Source organism: Scyliorhinus torazame, chromosome 5 (assembly GCF_047496885.1).
Source record: "Scyliorhinus torazame isolate Kashiwa2021f chromosome 5, sScyTor2.1, whole genome shotgun sequence".
Taxonomy (NCBI): domain Eukaryota; kingdom Metazoa; phylum Chordata; class Chondrichthyes; order Carcharhiniformes; family Scyliorhinidae; genus Scyliorhinus; species Scyliorhinus torazame.
The window spans coordinates 176,629,450-176,641,385 of record NC_092711.1 but is presented as its reverse complement, the minus strand read 5'-3'; positions in this window follow the sequence as shown (position 1 = coordinate 176,641,385).

Genomic DNA, 11,936 nt, shown 5'->3' with positions numbered 1-11,936 from the left:
CCCTTGAAATTGGTCCCAAGTGTTTTTATTCTCGATTCTTTCCTGTTCTTTTCCAGAGCTTATCTAATTCTTGTATGTTCTTATTTTCCCTTTTCCCTAAACGTTGCGGAGACCAGCAGTAAGCAGAAAAATGCGGCGAGAGCAGCGATCGCTAGATCAGCGAGGAGGATAACGGAGCAGTGAGAGCAGCGATCGCTAGATCAGCGAGGAGGATAACGGAGCGGTGAGAGCAGCGATCGCTAGATCAGCGAGGAGGATAACGGAGCAGTGAGAGCAGCGATCGCTAGATCAGCGGGGAGGATAACGGAGCGGTGAGAGCAGCGATCACTAGATCAGCGAGGAGGATAACGGAGCAGTGAGAGCAGCGATCGCTAAATCAGCGAGGATAATGGAGCGGTGAGAGCAGCGATCGCTAGATCAGCGAGGAGGATAACGGAGCAGTGAGAGCAGCGATCGCTAGATCAGCGAGGAGGATAACGGTGCGGTGAGAGCAGCGATTGCTAGATCAGCGAGGAGGATAACGGAGCGGTGAGAGCAGCGATCGCTAGATCAGCAAGGAGGATAACGGAGCGGTGAGAGCAGCGATCGCTCGATCAGCGAGGAGGATAACGGAGCAGTGAGAGCAGCGATCGCTAGATCAGCGAGGAGGATAACGGAGCAGTGAGAGCAGCGATCGCTAGATCAGCGAGGAGGATAACGGAGCGGTGAGAGCAGCGATCGCTCGATCAGCGAGGAGGATAACGGAGCGGTGAGAGCAGCGATCGCTCGATCAGCGAGGAGGATAACGGAGCAGTGAGACAGCGAGCGGGAGACCAGCAGCATGGATAAACGCTCCACTGAAACAGATTATTTGCTCAAATTCAACTTGTGTTTAATCCAATTTCTTCATACAAATGTAGTTGTATTTAGACAAACTTAAAATGTTTACTGATATAATTTGCCTTTGTTCATCGATATACAATGTGTAAAATACAAATTTTAATGTTATGTATTTAATTAAGTTTACTTTTTAATTAGGTTTACTTATTGGTTTTAAATTAATTAATTGATCTAGCTTGCATTAGAGGTGTTTATATTAAATTCAATGTTTACAGATTTAACCCGACACGCCTCCTTGTGTTGTGATGATCGATGTGAATGTTTCTTCCAGCTCCAATCACACACTCACCGAGAGGGAAAAATGATAAAGAGAGGGAGAAAGAGAGGGAGAAAGAGTGAGTGTCAGTGTCTGCTCCCTCATGGCCTCTGTTTCAGTGCCAGCTCTGCTCAAAGTCTCACCCACTGTCACCACACTTTGTCCCAGGGTAGTGGGGTGTTATAACCTGCCTGCTTACCATTGGCTGGAGACTAATGACAATCCCACAATCCTGTGGGAGTATGAGCTTCCCCATTGAGGGGGGCGGAGAAATCATTAGCAGACTCCCTGTATAAATAAAGCTGGCCAGTTTGGAACTAGCAGGAAGGAGTAAGCAGCAAGTGAGGTTGCTGCTGTTGTGTATATATATGTTATTGTAAATAAATGTTATTTCTTTGTATCCTTGAAACTTGTGCTGGATTCTTCGTGGCCCTCACAAAACTGCGACGAGAATTAAAGTGAATAGCTGTCTACACTACTGAGCCACCTCCCTGGATTTTTGTTGGATACAGGTTGGAAGTAGTTTTCTATTACACCATGCCTCTGTACGGACGTTTGGATGTTTTTGATGCTGCGCTGGAAAGCTGGAACCAGTATGCACAACGGATGCGTTACTATTTCCGGGCAAACAATATCACCGAAAATGAGCGCCAGGTGGTCATATTGCTCACCGCCTTTGGCCAGCGTACGTTTGGGGTGATTAGGAGCCTTACGTACCCATCTTTGCCGGACACCAAAACGCTTGAGGAACTTGCGAATTTAGTGGGGCAGCATTTTAACCCAGCCCCGTCCACGATAGTCCAACGTTACCGGTTTAATACCGCTGAGAGGACCCCAGGAGAATCCCTTGCCGACTTTCTATCCAGGCTACGCAGGATTGCGGAGTACTGTGACTATGGTGAGACCTTGTCAGAAATGTTACGCGACCGTTTGGTTTGCGGTATTAATAATGCGGCCAGCCAGAGAAAGTTGTTAGCTCAGCCAACATTGACTTTTCAACAGGCCATTCAAATAGTATTGTCCCGAGAGAGTGCAGAACGAGGAGTGCAGGAAATACAGAGAATGGAAGTGCATGCCTTGGGGCGCTACCACTTCTGTCCGAAAACGTCCCCCCGCACTCCTGCAGCACCTTGGGCGAGACGACGTCCGGATCGATGCCAGTGGCCGTCGGACATTCCTCCCCGAAGGGAGCCTTCTCCTGAACCAATGGATGAGGAGCCATGTCCGTGTCAGACTTGTAGGCGCCGACCCCTTCGCGGCCGTCGTTCCGACCAAACCTGGGACCAGCCCAGGGGCCGTACCTTCCATGTGGATGAACCTGCGGCGACTACTCCTGAGGACGTGGAGACGGAGGACGACTGCCTGCAGCTCCATTGTGTGGCAGCTCCCCGTGTGGCCCCCATTAAGGTGACAGTACGGGTCAATGGTCACCCGCTTGAGATGGAGTTGGACACTGGCGTAGCGGTCTCCGTGATCGCCCAGAGGACATTGGACCGCATCAAGCATGGTATACAGACCCTTACATGAACCGACACACAGGCCAGGTTGGCCACCTACACGGGGGAACCATTGGACAGCGCAGGAACTACGATGACCCCTGTTGTTTATAGACGCCAGGAGGGGTGTTTCCCACTTATCGTGGTGCGCGGCCATGGGCCCAGTCTGTTGGGTCGGGACTGGTTGCGCCATTTGCGCTTGCAGTGGCAGCACATCCTCCAAACAGTTTCTGGAGGGTTGACTGAGGTGCTAGGACGATACCCAGATGTATTCCAGCCCGGTTTGGGGAAAATAAAAGGGGCCGTAGCCCGTATCCAAGTCGAACCAGGAGCCACGCCGCGCTATTTCCGGGCGCGCCCGGTGCCTTACGCCTTGCTCGAGAATGTAGAAGGGGAGCTCACTCATTTGGAAACTTTGGGTATTATCAGGCCCGTCCGTTTCGCTGACTGGGCAGCACCAATTGTACCTGTAATGAAGCCAGATGCCACAGTTCGCTTGTGTAGCGACTATAAACTTACAGTGAATACACGGCTTCCCTACTCGACCGATATCCAATGCCTCGCATAGTGGATCTCTACGCAAAGCTTGCAGGTGGACTCTCGTTCACAAAATGAGATATGAGTCACGCCGACCTACAGTTGGAGCTGGACCCTGCCTCCCGACCATATGTAACGATTAATACACACCGGGGCCTGTATGAATGTACACGTTTGCCCTTTGGAGTATCCTCTGCCTGCGCTATTTTTCAACGCGTTATGGAGGGCATTTGAGAGGTTTACCGTGTGGCGCTGTCTACTTAGATGACGTTTCGATCACAGGGACGTTGGAGCAGGAGCATTTGGAAAATCTGGAGGCTGTCGTTAGACTCTTTTCGGAGGCTGGTGTCTGTTTACGTCGCACAAAGTGCGTCTTTCAGGCAAAGGAAGTAGTCTACCTGGGTTATCGGGTGGAACACGAAGGTTTGCACCCCGTCGCAGAGAAGGTGCGTGCAATTCAACAGGCCCCCGCCCCGACTGACAATTCGCATCTTTGTTCTTTTCTTGGCCTCGTAAACTATTACGGGAAGTTCCTCCCCAATCTGGCAACTACGCTGGCCCCGTTGCATCTTCTGCTAAAGACAAATCACACCTGGGTTTGGGTCAGCCGCAAGAAACTGCTTTCCGGCGGGTAAAACAACAATTGTCGTCGTCCGGGTTACTAACCCACTATGATCCTGGAAAGCCTTTGCTTGTCACATGTGATGCATCCCCGTATGGTATTGGGGTCATCCTGTCCCACAAGATGGAGAACGGGGCCGAGCGGCCGATAGCTTTCGCCTCCCGCACATTGACTGCAGCGGAAAAAAAGTATGCGCAGATTGAGAAGGAGGCCTTGCAGTGGTCTTTGCGGTGAAACGTTTCCGCCAGTACGTGTATGGCCGCCACTTCACTTTCGTGACTGATCATAAGCCTCTGCTGGGACTTTTCAGAGAGGATAAGCCAATTCCGCCCATTGCTTCCGCACGGATCCAGCGCTGGGCTTTGTTGCTCGCTGCATACGAGTATTCTCTGGAGCACAAACCAGGAACGCAGATAGCAAATGCCGACGCACTGAGCCGATTGCCTTTATCGACTGGCCCCATGTCAACCCCCACGACTGGTGAGATGGTTGCAACCCTAAATTTTATGGACACCTTGCCTATCACGGCATCACAAATCCATGAGTAGACCCAGACGGAGCCAGTCCTGTCAAAGGTTCGACACATAGTCCTGTATGGTGGGCAGCAGAGACAGCTCCCAGGCGAGTTGCAGGCATTTTCCTCCAAGCTGTCAGAATTCAGCGTGGAAGACGGCATCCTCTTGTGGGGGACGCGTGTGATTGTGCCGGAAAAAGGACAGGAACTGATACTAAGAGACTTGCACAATGGGCATCCAGGTGTGACCAAAATGAAAATGTTGGCCCGGAGTTATGTTTGGTAGCCAGGCATCGACACCGACATTGAGAAGGTGGCCCAAAACTGCTCCATTTGCCAGGAGCTACAGCCGGCCGTGCCCCTACATCACTGGGAATGGCCAGGGCGGCCTTGGGCACGCTTGCATGCAGATTTTGCAGGCCCTTTTCAAGGATCCATGTTCCTTCTATTAATCGACGCCCAATCTAAATGGCTAGAGGTGCATAAGATGCAGGGGACAACGTCCTGCGCAACAATTGAGAAGATGCATTTGTCTTTTAGTACACATGGCCTCACTGAGGTGCTGGTCACGGATAACGGCACTCCATTCACCAGTGAGGAGGTTGCGAGGTTCATTAAGATGAACGGCATACGCCATATCCACACTGCCCCATACCACCTGGCTTCAAATGGGTTGGCAGAGAGCGCAGTGCAGACATTCAAACGAGGCCTAAAGAAGCAGTCTTCCGGGTCAATGGACACGAGACTGGCTCACTTTTTGTTTTCGTATAGAACCACCCCCCATGCGATGACTGGGGTAGCTCCCGCAGAACTCCTAATGGGCCGGAGACTTCGCACCCGCCTTAGTATGGTTTTCCCAGACATTGGCCCAAAAGTACGGCGCACACAAGAACGGCAGGGACAGGGTTTTTCTCGGCATCGGCCAATTCGGCAGTTTGCACCTGGTGACCCAGCGTTTGTTCGCAATTTTGCTGGTGGTGCCCAGTGGGTCCCTGGCGTAATCTTTCGCCAAACGGGCCCTATATCTTACCAGGTGCAAGCCCAGGGTCGTCTCCAGCGCAAACATGTAGACCACGTTCGGTCCAGAAGACTATCCCTTCCAAAGATTCCCCGCCCCCGGAGCTCATTTCTACAGCCGCAGAGACCAGAGACAATGGTCCTCACAATCTTCCTCTGGTGCCTCACTCAAAGCCTGCGCAGGTCGTTACTGAACCGCATGGAGATAGAGACGCCGAGATGACAGAGGCAGCAGACTCTGACTCCGAGATGGAGACACAGGACGCATCAGAGGGGGAATCCTCGGGCACACGGGCCGTGGATGTACAACCGTTACGCCGTTCATCACGGAAGCGCCGGTCTCCGTCTCGTTACACGCCGCCCGATCCAGCGCCTCGTGCAAATGGTGTCCGGCCTGCGGCAAAACGAGTCCGACGCCCTCCTTCGCCAGGGTCTTCGGTGGATTCCTTGGACTTCGGGGGGGGGGGGGGGATGGGGTGATGCTATAACCTGCCTGCTTACCATTGGCTGGAGACTAATGACAATCCCACAATCCTGTGGGAGTATGAGCTTCCCCAATGAAGGGGGCGGAGAAATCATTAGCAGACTCCCTGTATAAATAAAGCTGGCTAGTTTGGAACTAGTAGGATGGAGTAAGCAGCAAGTGAGGTTGCTGCTGTTGTGTATTTATATGTTATTGTAAATAAATGTTATTTCTTTGTATCCTTGAAACTCGTGCTGGATTCTTCTTGGCCCTCACAAAAAGGGGGCAATTACTAGGGGGCATAGGTTTAAGGTGCGAGGGGCAAAGTTTAGAGGAGATGTACGAGGCAAGTTTTTTACACAGAGGGTAGTGGGTGCCTGGAACTCGCTGCCGGAGGAGGTGGTGGAAGCAGGGGCGATCGTGATGTTTACGGGACATCTTGACAAATACATGAATAGGATGGTAAGAGAGGGATACGGACTCCGGAAGTGTAGAAGATTTTAGTTTAGACGGGCAGCATGTTCGGCACAGGCTTGGAGGGCCGGAGGGCCTGTTCCTGTGCTGTACTTTTCTCTGTTCTTTGTTCACACTGCTCACAGACTCAGATTTTATGAATGCTCTGCTCACTGCATCAGCCTCCGTCACCACTCGGCTCAGGGCCACAGCCTCTGTGGCTCCACTGCTCCCAGCCCCCCACTGAGCCGCTCACGGCCTCAGCCTCCGTCACCACTCGGCTCAGGGCCACGGCCTCTGTGACTGCACTGCTCCCATCCCCTCATCCCATTACTGAGCCACTCACAGCCTCGGCCTCAGTCACTACTGTTTGGGGCCTGAGCCTCTGTGACCGCCCCACCCACTGCCTCGGTCTCAGAGAACATTCTGCTCACAGCACTGCCTTCTCCGAGGCCAAAATACTGTGGGTGGAGACTGCCAGTTAGCATGCAAATCAACACAACAGACTTCAATTGCCGTCTAAAAAGTGACAGGGTGGAAACATAGAAAATAGAAGCAGGAGGAGGCCATTCAGCCCTTCGAGCCTGCTCCACCCATCATTATGATCATGGCTGATCATCAAGTTCAATACTCTGATCCCGCCTTCCCCATATCCCTTTATCCCTTTAGTCCCAAGAGCGATATCTAATTCCTCTTGAATTACACAACTACCTTTTGGCCTCAACTACTTTTTGTGTTAGCGAATTCCAAAGATTCCCCACTCTCTGGGTGAAGAAATTTCTCCTCACCTCAGTCCTAAAAGGTTTACCCCTTATCCTCAAACTATGACCCCGAGTTCTGGACTCGGCCACCATTGAGAACATTCGTTCTGAATCTACCCTGTCTAATCCTGTTAAAATTTTGTAATTTCTTTGGGATCCTCTCTCATTCTTTTAAACGCCAATGAATTTAATCCTAACCGATTTAGTCTCTCCTCATATGACAGTCCCGCCATCCCTGGGATCAGCCTGGTAAATCTTCGCTGCACTCTCTCCACAGCAAGAACATCTTTCCTCAGATAAGAATACTAAAACTGCACACAATATTCCAGGTGTGGCCTCAGCAATGCCCTATACAATTGCAGTGAAACATCTCGATTCCAATCCTTAAATCCTCTCGCTATGAGGGCCAACATACTATTTGCCTTCTTTACTGCCTTCTGTACTTGTGCACTTACTTTCAGCGACTGATGCACGAGGACACCAAGTTCTCGCTGAGTACCCACCTCTCACAATTTACACCCATTCAAATAATAATCTGCTTCACTATTTTTGCTCCCAAAGCTGTAAAAGGAGCATGGAGCTGAATGTGGAACTGAAAGGGGATTTAGACATGAAGGGAGGGAGACTGGTACCGAACGAGTATCTGCCTTTACCACAGAACTTGGTGTCCAAGTGGTTTCAGGGATAAGGTAGGGTTGCAGGGGCTTTAGGGTTGCAGCATCTGGAGGAGATTGCTGTAATTTGATGTGCTATCTAAGAGTTGAGCTAACGGGTGTTATGGAGGGTGGAGGGGATGTAGGAACTGAAGAATATTACAACGATAAACAGGGTTATACCTCTTAATGAGGTTGGAGAAATAGGGATAGTTTTGGGATTGGAGGAGGTCACAGAGATAGGAAGGGTTGTACGAGCTGGAGGATATAGGATGTAGCCTCTGAATGACAAACTCAGATCAGAAGGGGCGAAGGTTTAGTGGATCGTAAAGAGAACTGGAGGGTTCTAGTGGGAGGAAAATGTGAGATTGATGGGGATCGTTGCAGAGATTGGAATTGGTAACAGAGATAGGGAGAGTTAGATGGTCTGGATGTACCGAGAGAGATAGGGCGTGGGGTTCTGCGGTTCCCCAGCCGCGTGGTTCTCGGCGGCGCACCATTCGCCGGCGGTGGGATTCTTTTTGTTTAAATATTTTATTGGAGGCATTTTCAAATATATACTTAACAAAGAAGAAAAACACAAAATAACCATTGCAACAGCGAACAGCCACAACATCCTTACACCCCCCCCCCAGAAATCTCCCCCCCAACCTCAACTTGGTGCCACCCCGGGGCCTTCCCCACCCCCCCCCCCGTTTTTTTTAAAGAAACATTTTATTGAGGTATTTCTTTGGCATTGTAACAGCAACAAAATAACAATGTACATAACAAGGAAAATATTAACCTCGTGCAAATACCACCTCCCTCTCCCACAGGTCCTACAATTACTTACCCCCCTAATCAACGCGAGCCTAACCCCCCCCCCCTTCTGCTGATGATTAATTCTCTGAAAGAAGTTGACGAATGGTCGCCACCTCCGGGTGAGACTCTCATGGCAAACTTAATTTTCTCCAGGCAGAGGAAGCCAGCCATGTCCAAAAGCCAGGTCTCCGATTTCAGGGGCTTTGAGTCTCTCCATGCCAGTAATATCCACCTCCGGGCTACCAGGGAAGCAAAGGCCAGAACATCCGCCTCTTTCTCCTCCTGGATTCCCGGATCCGGCGACAACCCGAAAATCGCCACCTCTGGACTCATTGCCACCCTCGTATTTAATACCTTGGACATGACGTCGGCAAACCCCTGCCAAAATCCCCTCAGCCTTGGACATGCCCAGAACATGTGGACATGGTTCACTGGCCCCCCGCGCACTTCGCACACCTGTCCTCCACCCCAAAGAATCTGCTCATCCGAGCCACCGTCATGTGGGCCGGTGAACGACCTTAAATTGGATCCGGCTGAGCCTGGCACATGTTGCGGTCGTGTTGACCCGACTCAACGCGTCTGCCCAAAGGCCCTCCTCTAACTCACCCCCCAGCTCCTCCTCCCACTTTTGCTTCGGCTCCTCAGTCTGTGTCTCCTCCGATCCCATAAGCTCTTTATATATGTCCGAGGCGCTTCCCTCTCCTATCCATCGTCTAGAAACCACCCTATCCTGAATCCCCCTTAGCGGCAGGAGTGGGAAGGTTGGTACCTGCTTCCGCAAAAAGTCCCGCACCTGCAGATATCGAAATTCATTTCCCCCCGCCAATGCAAACTTCTCCTCCAGCGCCCTCATACTCGGAAAACTCCCCTCTATAAACATGTCGCCCATCCTCTCGATCCCCGCTCTCCGCCAAATTCGTAACCCCCCCGTCCATCCTCCCCGGGGCAAAGCAGTGATGATCGCAGTTTGGGGACACACCGATGCCCCCTCTGCTTCCACATGTCTCCTTCACTCCCCCCAGACTCTCAGACCGCCACCACCACTCGGACTGGTGGAGTACCGCGCTGGCGGGAATGGTAGAGGCGCTGTTACCAACGCCCCCAGACTTGTGCCCTTGCAAGAAACCGCCTCCATGCGCACCCACGCCGGCTTCCCCCCCACCAGTCACCTCCTCACCATGGCTATGTTAGCCGCCCAGTAATAACTGCTGAAATTCGGCAGCGCCAGCTCATGATCCCCCCGACTCCACTCAAGCATTGCCCTCTTCACCCGCGGGGACTTGCCCCCCACACAAAGCCCACAATAACTTTATTGACCCGCTGAAAAAAAGACTGCGGGATGAAGATGGGGAGGCATTGAAAAATGAATAGGAATCTTGGGAGGACCGTCATTTTTACCGTTTAATCTCTGCCCGCCAGAGACAACGGGAGCGCATCCCATTTCCGGATCCCTCCTTCATCTGATCCTCCAGCCGGGCCAAATTCTATTTAGTCGCAAATCCATCGCCACTCGGATACCTAGGTACCTGAAACTGTCCCCTACCACTCTGAATGGCAGATCCCGCAGTCGTCTCTCCTGATCTCTCGCCTGGACCACAAACATCTTGCTCTTCCCCATATTGAGCTTATACCCCGAAACCATCCTGGATGACCTGCATCAACTGCTCGGATGGTCGCAGCGCCGCCACCCCAGGCGTCCCGTCCTCGGCCATGCTGTCTCCTGCTGCAGCTTCAACACAGCTCTTGGCTAACTTTTTATTTCTGCCTTTTCGTGCACTTCTGGTTCTTTGCTCCATACACGAATACGTGGAAACGGTGCGCAATTGATTCAGCCTTTGAATTTACTGTTTAAAACCAGAAAAAAGTCCAGGGGAAAGGTCCAAAAGTCCGACCAGAGCGGGAGCCACCAAATGTGCAACTTACTCCTTCATAGCCGCCACCGGAAGTCCAGAGTTGGTGAATTGGCCACTCTACATTGCTCCTTAATTGGAAAGAATGAATTGGGTATTCTAAATTTAAAAAAAAACACTCCTGTCTCTGCCTGGAATGGACCCACATTGGTCTTTGCTAATCTTTTCCTTTTCACATTCCTATAGGAGCTTTTCCAGTCGTTTTTTGTGTTTATCGCTCTCATATTCTATTTTCTCTTTATCAGTTTCTTGATCCTCCTTTGCTGAATTCTCAAACAAGTTCTCAATCCTCAGGCTTACGACTATTTTGGCCACTTTATGAGTCTCCTCCATTGATCTAATGGAATCTTTAACATTTCTTGTTAGCCACGGTTGCACCACTTTTCCTGTTGGATTTTTGCTCCTTAAAGGAATCTATGTTTGTTGTATTTGTGTGAAATAAGAGTCGCCAAAGTCCCAGAGGACCAGAGTCTGCTTTGCCCTCTTGAGAGAGAGAGAGAGCTGACTGGTGGTGATTGAATCTGACGGTCACCACACCTCAGGCAAAGGGCAACGTTGAAAAGGTGGGGCCTTCATGGATAACCTCAGCCGGTACGGGAGTTGAACCCCCTGATGTTGGAGTCGCTTTGCATCACAAACCAGCCATCCAGCCAACTGAGTTAATTCTCCCTGGTGTGAACTCGTTGGTGTTTCCGCAGGTTGGATAACGTGGTGATGGCCTTCTCACACGGAGAGCAGGTGAATGGCCTCTCCCCAGTGTGAACTCGCTGGTGTGTCTGCAGGCTGAGAGAAACCGTGGATATGTGGGGACTGCAGGTGGGATAACTGAGTGACTCCCTTCCCACACTGAGGGCAGGTGAACGGCCTCTCCCCAGTGTGAACTCGCTGGTGTATCTGCAGGTTGGATGAGGAAATGAATCCCTTCCCACACTGAGAGCAGGTGAACGGCCACTTGCCACTATGAACTCGCTCGTGTATCTGCAGGCTGATCAACTGAATGAATCCCTCCCCACACTGAGAGCAGGTGAATGGTCTCTCTCCAGTGTGAACTCGCTGGTGTGTCCGCAGACTGGATAACTGACCGAATCCTTTCTCACACTGAGAGCAGGTGAACGGCCTCTCCCCGGTGTGAACTCGCTGGTGTGTCTGCAGGTCAGAATACTGAGTGAATCCCTTCTCACACTGAGAGCAGGTGAAGGGCCTCTCCCCAGTGTGACTGCGTCGATGAATCTCCAGCACAGATGGGACTCTGAATCCCTTCCCACAGTCCCCACATTTCCATCGTTTCTCCATATTTTGGGTCTCCTCGTGTCTCTTCAGGGCGGACAATCAGTTGACGCCTTGTTCACACACAGAACACGTGTACGGTCTCGCCCCACTGTGAATGGTGTGATGTTTTTTTCAGGCTGTGTAACTGGTTAAAGCTCTTTCCACAGTCAGTGCTCTGGAACACTCTCAGTCGGGTGTGTGTGTCTTGGTGCTTTTCCAGTCATACTGATGTTCAAAATCTTCTCAAGCTGACAGACGAGGCAAACATTTCTCCTTCTAGATTCAAAGTCCGATGACGTTCAGGC